The sequence below is a fragment of the Diadema setosum genome, chromosome 17, assembly GCF_964275005.1.
Source record: "Diadema setosum chromosome 17, eeDiaSeto1, whole genome shotgun sequence".
Classification (NCBI taxonomy): Eukaryota; Metazoa; Echinodermata; class Echinoidea; order Diadematoida; family Diadematidae; genus Diadema; species Diadema setosum.
Genome location: NC_092701.1, coordinates 7,203,226 through 7,215,357, shown reverse-complemented (window position 1 = coordinate 7,215,357; position 12,132 = coordinate 7,203,226). Strand labels below are relative to the sequence as shown.

At 38.9% G+C, this 12,132-nt stretch overlaps 1 protein-coding gene across 1 annotated transcript in view; it reads left to right on the top strand.

Annotated features, from left to right (window-relative positions):
* The window catches only part of LOC140240835 (retinoic acid receptor RXR-alpha-B-like), a 100,576-nt gene that overhangs the window by 48,677 nt on the left and 39,767 nt on the right, over positions 1-12,132 (top strand). The gene's annotated exons all lie outside the window — the stretch shown is intronic.

Genomic DNA, 12,132 nt, shown 5'->3' with positions numbered 1-12,132 from the left:
GCATGCATGAATGAAAAGACACACATCTTTATGTACAAACAAATAGACACATATGTTTATATGTACTTGGCATTGGAGCACCTTCATTCTTATCGGCAAAAGTTTTGTTCGATGAACAAAACTGTTTTCTCCCTTTGCAATTATTTTGTTATGCCTTGTTTCCATCATCATCTGTTGTGAAAACGTGACCTCCGTGTGGGTTTACAAATGTGGATACCTGTAACTTTGGGAACTATCAAATTTCAAAAGCTACTGAATAATCTCATGGATATGATGAAAATAATAAAAGCAAGAATATTGAAAAAAAAAACCCTCCAGAAACTCTAATGTTTGTAACACAGTTGTGTGTTTTTTTTTATGGCCAAGAAGACTTAAGTTTGCACATAAATATTTTCATGATCATTCAGATGGACTTTATAGAGCATTGTCAACCAGTTTATAAGAACCATAATCCTCCAAAAACCAAATTTAGTGTTTGTTCTTTGGCTACTACTCCTACTACTGGTACTACTATTACTATTACTACTACGACGACTACTACTACTACTACTACTACTACTACTACTACTACTACTACTACTACTACTACTACTACTACTACTACTACTACTACTACTACAGTTACTACATTGCTGCTACTTGTGTTAGGAATAATGCTACTGCCACCGCAATTACTGATACTGCAACAACATCTGTTTCTACTACTGCTGCAGTGTAATTACTGCTCCTACTCCTTTCACTGCAAAAACAACTACAGCAACAACGACTTGTAGTACTGCTACCACAGCTACAACCACTACTACCACAATTGGAAATATCCCATGTTAGGGATATATCCATGTGCTTTTTTTATAGTAAACATGAATGCAATACATTCATGCCCTATTCAAAGCTGATATTCATAGATTTGCTGGCTCTTCAAGATTTTCTACCAGTTTGAGAGTGTGGGAAATGATACGTTATTTTTTAAGATATGATATGCCATACTTGTCGTCAGTTTCTGTGTTAAGATCTGAAGGGAAGAGCCCCCCATATTGTTATGCCCTTTGCTAAAAAAGGTGCCCGAGTCAAAATGTCGTCAGGGTTGTCTGTTGTATTGTGTCCTGATGCCCCAATTTCGTATGATATGCACAATTTGTGGAATGATTGTGCTGATGTGATTCTAGGAAGGTTCCTCAAAATCAAGTGTCACTGACCTCTAGCGGCATAATGTCATATTTCAGGGATGACGTCGGGCAGAAATTTTCAGTTTGATATTTAGTAGTGTACTGTCAGTGGTAGTAAGGATAGAGGTAATTAGGCAAGCTCTGTATATCAGAGGTTCATATGAGTAAAGAATAATGGCCGAGGCCTATTTATGCTGAAGATGTAATTTCTAGCCCGTGAGTTGTATACTACAGTAGTAGTAATATAATTATTAGGAAAGATAGAAATAGACAACTGATAAAGGTAATAGGTTATGGATAGGTAGAAAAAGGATTGTTTCGTTTGTGCATGCCATGGGCAGAAGTACTGCTTGAGGTGTATTATCTTGAGGGATGAAAAATAATAAAGGTAGACTGGTATAATTTGCATCGTAATGTGGATTGTGATAAATAGTGGTATTGTGTGTCCACACTCAAAGAGTTATTAGTTTTTGTATTACGTTGCCAAAATTGATCTGTGAAAAATGTTGTAGTGTGTGTGCGCGCGTGTGTGTATGTATGTGTAATGATCCATCATGCGCAAGGTCAGAGGTCAAGATAAATGCACAAATGTAAGCAAAAAATATTACTTGGTAAAAATATAGTGATTGCATGAAATGATGGCAGCATTCCAGTCAACTGTGTAGCTTCAGGAAAATATCTGTACTTGATTCCTATAAGATGATATTTCATCCCCATGATTTTATCTGAAATATGGTATGGAATGGTGTGGAAAACCATACCAGCGCCACTGGAGGAAAACAAAAATGATATGAACAAAGAGATAAATAGGTTAATATCACGAGGGTGCCATGTAATTAAAGTGTGCATGGAAAGTGTAGGGCAGGGAGAGGGCTGTTATGGCCATCATGTTTGATTCCCGGCACAATCTATACGCTGTATGTTTTTAGTATGATTTTTATATTCATGAGCGAGAAGGGAACCAATGTACTGCCAGCACCAGACATACCAGCTACAGGCTAGGTGCGTGTGGCAAAGTTGCTGGTACCATGGGGGTATACACCGTGAAAGGGAAAAAATTGCCTCCTCTACTCCCACTCCACTCCCCTTTTCTTACCCCCCCCCCCCTCCAAGCTCACTCCAAAGAGCTGTATCAAATGCGATCCAATATTACAACATTGAAACCAAACCACTTGTTTACACGTGAGCAAAAGTTACAATTTCACATTGTGTTTGGTCAAAGGTACATTTGCAGCTATATTTTTCTGTAGCTATATATATCTCCAAGCCCAAGGGAGACAAAAAAAAAAAGGGGGCCGCTATAGACAGGTGGCCACTATAGACGGGTTATCTAACTTTGTGTGCATTGCCTACATTTACATGCATCATTGTTGTAGTAAGTACTTACATGTACATTTATGTGTGTACTTATGCACATGTGTGTTTCATGCATTGAACAATGTCGGTGTTAATGAAATTGTTGCACCGTAGCATGTGTACGGTTGTGAAGAAACCTTTTAAAACACTAGTGCATTATTATGACTGAATAAGTGATGAATGCAGCTGTGACGATCACTGAACGTTGCCCAAGAAGACTGGCACAGCTACAAAGCAGAAAAACACGCTTAATAATCGGCTCTTTGGCAATCATAGGCAGGTTAAATTCTACAGTGGGAAACAAAATTTGTGACCGCTGGCTGCGTTAGACAGGTGGCTGCTGTACGCAAGGTCTTTAACAGGGCTTTTCTCTGGGGGGGGGGGGATTCTCAGTTGCCGCTGTAGACAGGTGGCCGCTAAGGCAGGTTTAATTGTATATGCTGATCTCAAGGCTTTTGCTGGAAAGAAATTTTGTCCTTTTGACCTTATAGGTCATGTGTAGTATTTGAAAGATATTGCTGGTCCCTGCACTGTGTTGTAAAAATGTAGATAATAGTAACCATGACAACAACAGCAACCAACAAAAAATGCTGTGTGTAGTGATGCACTCAAGGTAAAGTTGCACATCTTAAGATTAACATTCCAATTTCTGTTGCTGGTAGGAAAACTCTATACTGGATGGATCCTGATTATGATTATGGTCCATGTGATGGTTGATGTGAAACTATGACATTCTATCATTAATATAATAATAATACCATCTCCTGCACTATTTCTGTTTTATTATTATTTTTCAAAATTTCTTCTGTTGTTGTTGTTGTTCTGTCTTGTCCTTTGTATCTGCCATAAGTACTGTGCAACGATCGCCATGATCGCAACACAGCTCTAATTTTGTGCAAGGCACGGCAACGGAACAGGGAGAGGAAGAGAAAGAGAGGTTTCTTTAAGCAATGCAAAGAGTATGCAGATGATTTACTGGGTGTAGTTGGAGGCAGGCTGGAACCGCCTGGCATTAACTACTTGTGACATCCATCGCTTTGGAAGCTGCCGTTCTTTGCAGACATCACTGTTGCCCTTGGCAACATGGTAACTCCGTAACGTGAGAAATTGTGCATTAAGACGATTTCCTTTTGAGGATTGCGGGATATTCAATAGAGAGCGTACATGCAGGATATTGAAAGAAAACAGCTCCATTATATTTGTGTGTGATGCAGAAGTAAATTTTATGCTGTGTTGTTTTTTAGTTTTGAAGGGAGATGGGGAGAGAGAGAAAGGGGAAGAAAAAATTTGGAGCGAGAAAGGAAGATTTATCACATATTCTGAGTAATTATTCAAATTAGTGAATTTTTACGTCAATTCTTTTTATATTGAAACCGATTGTCAATCATTGGCAATACTCGAGTAAGTAACAAAGAACATATTTTCATTTGCTTCTTTATGTCTATACTTTTGTATAAGACAGGAGAAATGTATAGATTTCTTTTCTCTTTTTTTTTTTTGCCATGTACACTTTTCCACTTCTTTTCAGTAGATATTACTGCTGAAAAAGAGAGAGAAAAAAATGCTGAGATACCAGAGATACAAAGCATTGTGAAACGATGAAGTTCACATCTAATTGGTGAAATCATTTACCTACCAATCTCATGTTGATTGGTCAAAACTGCAGCTACACAATTGTATCTGCAGAGGTGCCAAGTGTTTATGTTTTTGGAAGTATTTTCTACCGTTATTGGAAGTATTTTCTACTGTTTTTGTGCCAAAAATACTGCAGGTTTCATGGAAATATTGTTTTTCCCTAATTGTATCACTACACAGTCTTTTGCAGAAAAGGTAAAAATACAATTTTTCCACTCAAAATGTACCCTTTTTTCAGCCTTCAGAATACTGCAATGTTGTTTACATGGCTGGCATCTCTGTACTTTAACTGTGAGGAATGTGTAAATTGCTGATAATTCTTTGTTGTGCCTAAAAAGCATTCATCTCATAGAGTTCTACTTCTTCCAGTGAAATAAAAACAACAAATATAATGTAACAAACAGAACCCCTACCCCCTCAAAATCTGCTCTAGGGACATACTTGCAAAATTTGTAAACCCACAAGTTTGCTTTGATATTCAGGGCAAGTAAGACTCACTGTCAGGCAAGTAAGATGCATAGGCATTTGCCCAAATGCCCATCAGGGCAAGCAAGAGTAATGTCCCATCCTCTCCTCAGAGCTTAGTCTCAAAATAGAGAAACCTGCATTTTCCATCGCAGAAGAAAGTCAGTCAGGTCAGGCACAACGAGACAAACTAAACTTTTATGATTGTACGTGGTGACAGGGAGCACTCAGTAATAGGCAGCCTAGTGCACCAAGTCATTTTTGTTTTGTTTTTTTATGTGCCTGTGGAATACCACAGTATAGGAAGTATCGCATGTCCCAACAAAAATTTCAATGGTACCCTCCGCAATGATAACTTTAAAAATAGTGAATCAGTCCAAATACAATTTCAGGGTGTGAAACTATAACTCATTGCCCACATCTTACAGAAAACCCCATTCAGTTTGCTTCAGTGGTCAAAGAGGAAGGAGGAATTTTGTAGAGCATGTCAGGAATATCTTCCCTCCAAGTTCTGTCTATTGTGTTCACACATACGCAGTTCCAAGAGCATCCAAGTGCTATTCAAACTTTGAAGAATCAGACTCGTGACATGCTTTATAACAATCCATATTTCTCTGTGACCGCTTAACCAAATTGAATGGGGTTTTCTGCAAAATAGAGCTAAGGTGTTATATTTTAAGACCCTGAAGTAGCATTTAGATGGTTTAATCATGTTGGGTGTTATCAATGCGAAAATCTGATTGTATTTTTTTTTTTTTTTTTTTGCTACATACTGTACTGTTTATGCCATGTTAGTGAATGGGGACTCATATGGTACTTCATGAAAGGTGGATTTTGAGATCAAGAGTCACTTTGATGAATTGAGGAAGAAGTTTTAAGCCCTTCCAGAGAAATATTGCATATTTTCCACCTTAGATATGCTACATGTACCTGTTTGTGTTAATATGGTAGGCAATGTTTTTGTGAGATGTTCGGTACTTTAATGAGTATTGGGTGATGTACGAAATTGTCACATAGTAAATAAAAATCAAAGCAAAGTATGCTGTGTATCAAGTAGTAACACTCAATATGTTTATTATGATGCTATTTTAGATGTAGCTTAGATTTTGATGCATCTGCTGAAGGATGGCTGCTTTCATTCTTATAAACTTTATTCTATTTTTTTTTTAAGGGGATGGGGAGTTACGATTTGCTGCATGTGAGGTATAAAGAAATGTTTTTGCTGTGCAGAAGTGGCAATATGCACCTTTTAAGACAATAGACACTGTGAGTCAACTTCAAGAAAACTCTCGAAACTAGAGCAAAAAAAAAAAAATTGACCTGGCTACTAGCCCAAATGGGGGGAAAAAATAGAAAAGAAGCAGAAGTATCACAAAACGATCTTGACAGGAACCGTCTGTCGGCTTTCCAGCCTCGTATCCCTCCCAAGATCATGAAACTGCCGAACAAAAAGTCGCTTTCTGGAACAGAGCAGCAAGACCTCGAGCCATTTCATACCAAATCTGAAATGTAGACACACCTGCCTAATCAGATGAAGTCAAAAGCGCTATCGTCCTTTTCTATGAATTGGTACTCCTTACTTATTTCTTGCAGCAGTATTTTTGCAAAGGTCTGATTCTTTTGAAGCAGTAGTTTACTGTAACATCATTCTACAGCTATCTGACCTCCATATAAACCTCCGACTAGGCTTGCTTTCCTAGTTCTCTGTACAGTACTTCTGCACCCAGCCTTGGGTTTGCCATTCACAAGAGCAATGATTTGACTTGGTTGGTAGCGGGTCCGCCCCCAGACCCAAAGGACTCGGGTTCATTTTCCGAGTCCCCTGAACTGAGCAATGTTGTGTGTAATCATCCCGTCTTCTCTAGTATGAGGCAACACACTCAGTCCCTCAGATAGGACATAAAATGGAGGTCCCATGTGTAAGAGAGTCACAATTCGTGCACATAAAATGATCCCTCTTCATTCGTCGTAAAGAGCAGGGTGCAAAACCTGGTGAAGTGGTCCCGCCTCACATCCAAGTGGACCCCATGGAAGACCAGCTAGTGTAGCTGAATATGGGCTTTCCAGCCATCTTCTCAAATGGAAAATGAAACGAAGAGACAAACAAACAAACAAGGTGCTGCTATTTTAGGCAAGCTGTTGGAGAGCTTCCTGATTCTTAGCAAGAACTTTTGTTAGTCAATTCATGCAATGAGATTTTAGTCCTACATGTCAATCAACGCGACTATGGAAATCACACTGCGTCCGAGTCCTGGGTCTTCTCTCAACGAAGAAGGATGCCTGCTGCCCTCGTGGTGTGTCGTGGGGGGCGAACATCGTGGAGGAGCTCGGCGGTCCAGGCCAGCGAGACTTCGGGAAAAGAATGATTGCGAGTGTATTCTCATCAATAAGCCATAGCATTGCTAATTGAATCTGTATAATTGATGGCAAGATGGCTCCCTGCTCACACTCGTCTTTCGATCGGGGCGCTCTCTCCTCACAGTCATGGCGATCTTTTTTTCTTTTTTTTTCTCCCTGCGTCATTACCGCTCCATTCATCTCCAGACAATGCGCATCAACTATTCACCGTGCATGTTCAAAGAATCAATCTAATGACCCCAGTGCTGTGTTTAAAAGCTGCAATGTAGATAGACAAAGAGGGAGACATGGGAGAAAGGGGCACAATCACATTGGTGGGTAGATAGAGAGATAGATAGAGAAATAGATAGAGAAATAGATAGGGAGGGGCACAATCACATAGATGGGTAGATAGAGAGATAGATTGAGAAATAGATAGATAGGGAGGGGCACAATCACATAGATGGGTAGATAGAGAGATAGAGAAATAGAGAAATAGAGAAATAGAGAAATTGATAGGGAGGGGCACAATCACATAGATGGATAGATAAGAGAGGTAGATTGAGAAATAGATAGATAGGGAGGGGCACAATCACATAGATGGGTAGATAGAGAGATAGAGAAATAGATAGATAGGGAGGGCACAGTTACATAGATTGGTAGATAGATAGATAGATAGATAGAGAAATAGATAGATATTCAGACAGACAGAGAGAGAGACAGACAGACGGATTGGAAGAAATGAGAGAGAGGGACACAACCAGATAGACATATAGACAGCTTGGTAGGTAGATAGATTAAGTAAGAAAAAAATGAGAAAGGTTACAATCAGATACTGTATACGCCATTTATTTCGCGAGTGTAAATTTTTGCGAATCAGGAATTCCCGACGATTTCGCAAGTGGTTAAATTCGCGATCGTGGAGTCCTGTACTGAATGGAGAAATGTACATGCGTACGTCACATTCACATCGAGAATAGAGTCGATATTTTCGTGTGTCTTTAATTTTGCGAATAGCACCCAACTCGCGAAATTCGCGAAAATAAAAACCTCGCGAAATATTCGGCGTATACAGTAGACAGGCGGGCAGATAGATAGATAGAAAAAAAAATGAGTTAAAGGGGCTCAATCATATGGATAGATGAGATAGAATGACAGAGAAAAAATGAGGGAGAGGGACTTCGATAGATAAGTAGATAGAGTGAGAAAAATTAGGGAAGGGACACAATCAAATAGATAGACAGCCAGCCAGACAGACAGATAGATAGACAGACAGACAGACAGACAGATGGAGAGAGACTGATTAATAAATCAGATTGAAGTATACTTAGAGAGAAGTAATGGTATAATACAAAAAAAAAGTTCAGACACAGGCAGACATCCACTTAAATCTGCTCTGATAGACACTTCCAACACATGAATATATATGTGGATTGACAGAGGAATATATTGAAAGTAGATCAATGTAGAAATTGGTTGATAAATTGGTAGAAAGGTAGACTGGAGTAGCTTTAAAGCAGCTTTGTAGAGCTAAAAGCTTAATGAATAATACACCACTTGAGAAAAGCAAACTCTTGTTGGAACATGTAAACTTCTGTTAGCTGTGTATAATTTTATTTGCAAGTATTCCTCCAGATAGACAGTTCTGACAAGGAACCATTCATATCATGGTTGTATAATTCCAAATATTTCCCAAGAGAAATTGCCATTTTTGACAAGCAGCCTTTTAGGGTTGTTTCCCACAATTCCCACAGTGAATCTCCACCGGGGATGCTATTAATGGAAAACAAAGAATATAGACAGATACGTTACCATGGTGATGGGCTAATACAATTTAGGAAGACTTATAACGAAGACTGTGCATTCTATCTATCCTTTTTACGTGGCTGCATAGCTGCCTGTGTAAACTGATGTCGGTTCTTTGGGTTCTTTGGTATTTATGAAGATTTTTATAAAGATATTGCTACAAGACACTTTTTTTTTTTTTTTTTTTTTAGTGACATAACCCATGCTATTAAGGATTTTGCCATCCCATGCTAATCATTGATAAATAGAAACTTTCTGATTTTTTTTTTTCATTTTGGCATAACCATTATTTGTAATTTATATGAATTGAGTTTGAGGAAAGGCATTGCAAATTATACATTTGTTCCTTTGCAAGTAGGATTTTTTTTTAAAAAAAAAATCAAAGAGAGACCTACCAGCATTTGCCCTCTTACCAATCCCTTGAGATTGTAAAGTGATTCAAAACTGGCATTCTTATGTAGATGAAGTAGATATGAGAGCCCTGTTCACATTTGGAGCCATTTGCAGGGGCGAGGTCAAGAAAAGTTCTGTCAGGAGTCTTCTTGATACGAACATCCTTATCTTTTGAGTGTGAAATGGTGTCATGAGTGTGCCACGAACATCCAATCACTGCATTACCAGTCGTAAGTGCTTTTGGCAGGGATTCTGTGAAATTCTCCTTGACAATTGCTGAGTGACCATCACCGTGGCAACCGTGACAACTGCAAGGGCTTTTGAGAAAATGAAGGTGGCTACCGAGGTGTCGCATTTCAATTGTACATCGTTACCCGGTTGTCTCCTCTTATTCTTATCTTCTTGTATTTTTCCACATTACACAAGGATGTCTGAATGACTGAGAATGGTATTCTTTCACCAATTGACGTTTTACTGCGTCAACCCGAAGCTCATGGCTAGATGCGATATGGGCAGACGCTTTGCAATGAAGTAAATCTCTTACGTCTGTTGACGCATAGGAATTATTTAGCAGTCGTGTTATTTTAGTGCAATCTTCCATCCATCACATTTAAGCTGGAAAAAGGTTACCAAGATGATTTTTTAATGAAAGAGGATTGGGTGCTTCGATGATGTATCAAGGCCTATATTCTTGCAAGCCTTAACTTTGCAACTTACTTGCGGTGAAGTTTGAAACAGATTTCTGACTACTATAAAACCAGTAACATTTGCAGCATGAAACTTTGGAGCCAAGACCATTTTTGCGGCATTTAATTTTTGCAAATCACCTCTTGCATCTCAGGCCCGGCGATACGGTGCAAGAAACTCCGCGATAAGGGGCGTAAACTTTTGAATTTGTAGCGGTCATCGAAACACTGTGGGGAGCAAAGGACAAAAATTCTCGAAATTTCACCTCCTCGTATCTCCCTTAGTTTACCACCAAATCCCTTGAAACTTCACATCAACTATTTCTAATATGGATATGTCATCATCCTTCATATGACTTTTGGTGGAAAATGCTGATGTATCTTTCGAGATATTTATACTTTTATGTTTGAGTCAACAGTGGGAAATGGTTACAGTTATTTCCTGACACAAATCTGCTACAGCATGAATATGCATTTGATTAAACATATTTCTAGTCTGTATACACCAGACTCACTACCTGCAAAGTTTCATGTTTGCGCAATTAGTAGTTTGTGAAAATCAAAGCAAAAAGACAACCAAATTTAAGAGAAAATACTGGACATGCACAACTAGATCATCCCCCTGCACATGCGTTCTCAACTGGTCAGTGCACGCTTAGCCAATCAGTGGTGGTGAGTGGGCAAGAGACGGACCCTGCAATGTGCTTTAACTGTTTCATGCAGCACGAAAACCTGCACATCGGGCTGCGAAATGCTTACGCTTTGGATTTTATGTGGGTTACAAATGACAGTGATCTTGATTTTTTCCTGACGTAACCATGCGAAAAATGATACAGAAAAGATATTTGGAACACAGAATGGACATACTACCACAAGTCATATACGGAAGTTTCATTTTTTGGAAAAAAGGAAAATGTGAGAAAACACTTTTTTAGGGACCAAATTTTCTTTTTTGGAAGCTGAGTTTCGACATTTTTTTCACAGGTGTATCCTCAACAAAACCCAAAATAATTAACATTGCAAGTTAGAGAATCTTTTCTCCTTCAATTTGCTGTATAGATTTTATCATTTGATGGCTTCATTTGATAAGGTGAAATATTGCGATTGTCCTGGAACACTTTCCCAGCGGTTTTGCGAACACAAGCTGTTTACTTTAAGCAAATGAGGCTTCGAGGTCATATGCTTTTGGCGAATTAATTGCAACGTATCGCCGCGCCTGTCTAATGTATTGTGTAGGCAAACACTTTTGTGAATCAAGGCTCCTTGTGGAATTTGCGAAAGTTTCATGTGCGAAAAATTTTCTGGTTTTACAGCTGTAATGCGACAACTTGGATGAGCAGTCCAAACTCTCATCGGAACACTGCCGTGGACAGCACTTGTGATCTGATTTGCTCGAGGGAGTAATTTTCCAGAACCAAGAGTATTGCTTGAGAGTTTGCCAAATGCTTTCAGCTATCCATTATACAAAGTGAAAGTTGTGGACATTTTTTTTTTTGTTTCATTTGTATGGGCGTTATAGCACACTCTTCTCTCCCATGTAATAGTGATCACTATCAAGATGGCATATATATATTGCCCAGTTGAAATTTTCAAAAATTCTCTGATCCGTATAGGCAAAGGAAAGATCCATATGTGCTGTCATAACCTGTGTCAAATGATTTACAAAAGTAGACCTTTAAGTATTTAGTGCAATCTCAGAGAAGAGCTGTTAAAAGTATTTTTCGCCCCTGGTTCCGATGAGATCCTCCCTTCCCCTAGAGGGATCAGTGATAATCGAGAGAAGAAATTATCACTCTTTGTACGTCAAACACGTCAAAAGTACGTAGGAGTCCCTTTCATTAAGAAGTCCCTTTCATTATTGCAGGATTTCAGAAGCCCCATGAAAATCTGTCTGAAAAGTGAGTTTTATAATCTGTGCTTTCTCGTTTAAATGCCATTGCTCTTTTCCATGAAGTCCCATGACCAGCTGAAATTGTTCTGAGCTTTCTCAGAAATGGATCGAAAAAATGTTGACTCAAACAAGTTTGCTGTGCTTTTTCTGAGCTTTCAGGGAATTTGTGTAGAGGAAGTTTTCTAGGTAGGGATGATCTCTTGCAGCCATGTCGGATTAAGTAAGCCATGGATGGATTCTTGTAAGGAAGGCTACCGAAATTGACCTTGAAATGTTTTCAGATCCATGACTGATATAGTAGAGATCCTTTGTCAAAAACACTGTATATAAAGGTTTGCGACTTCTTCTGACTGCAACAGCCCCCCCCCCCCCCCCCTGCAGACAGTAAAATGAGTCA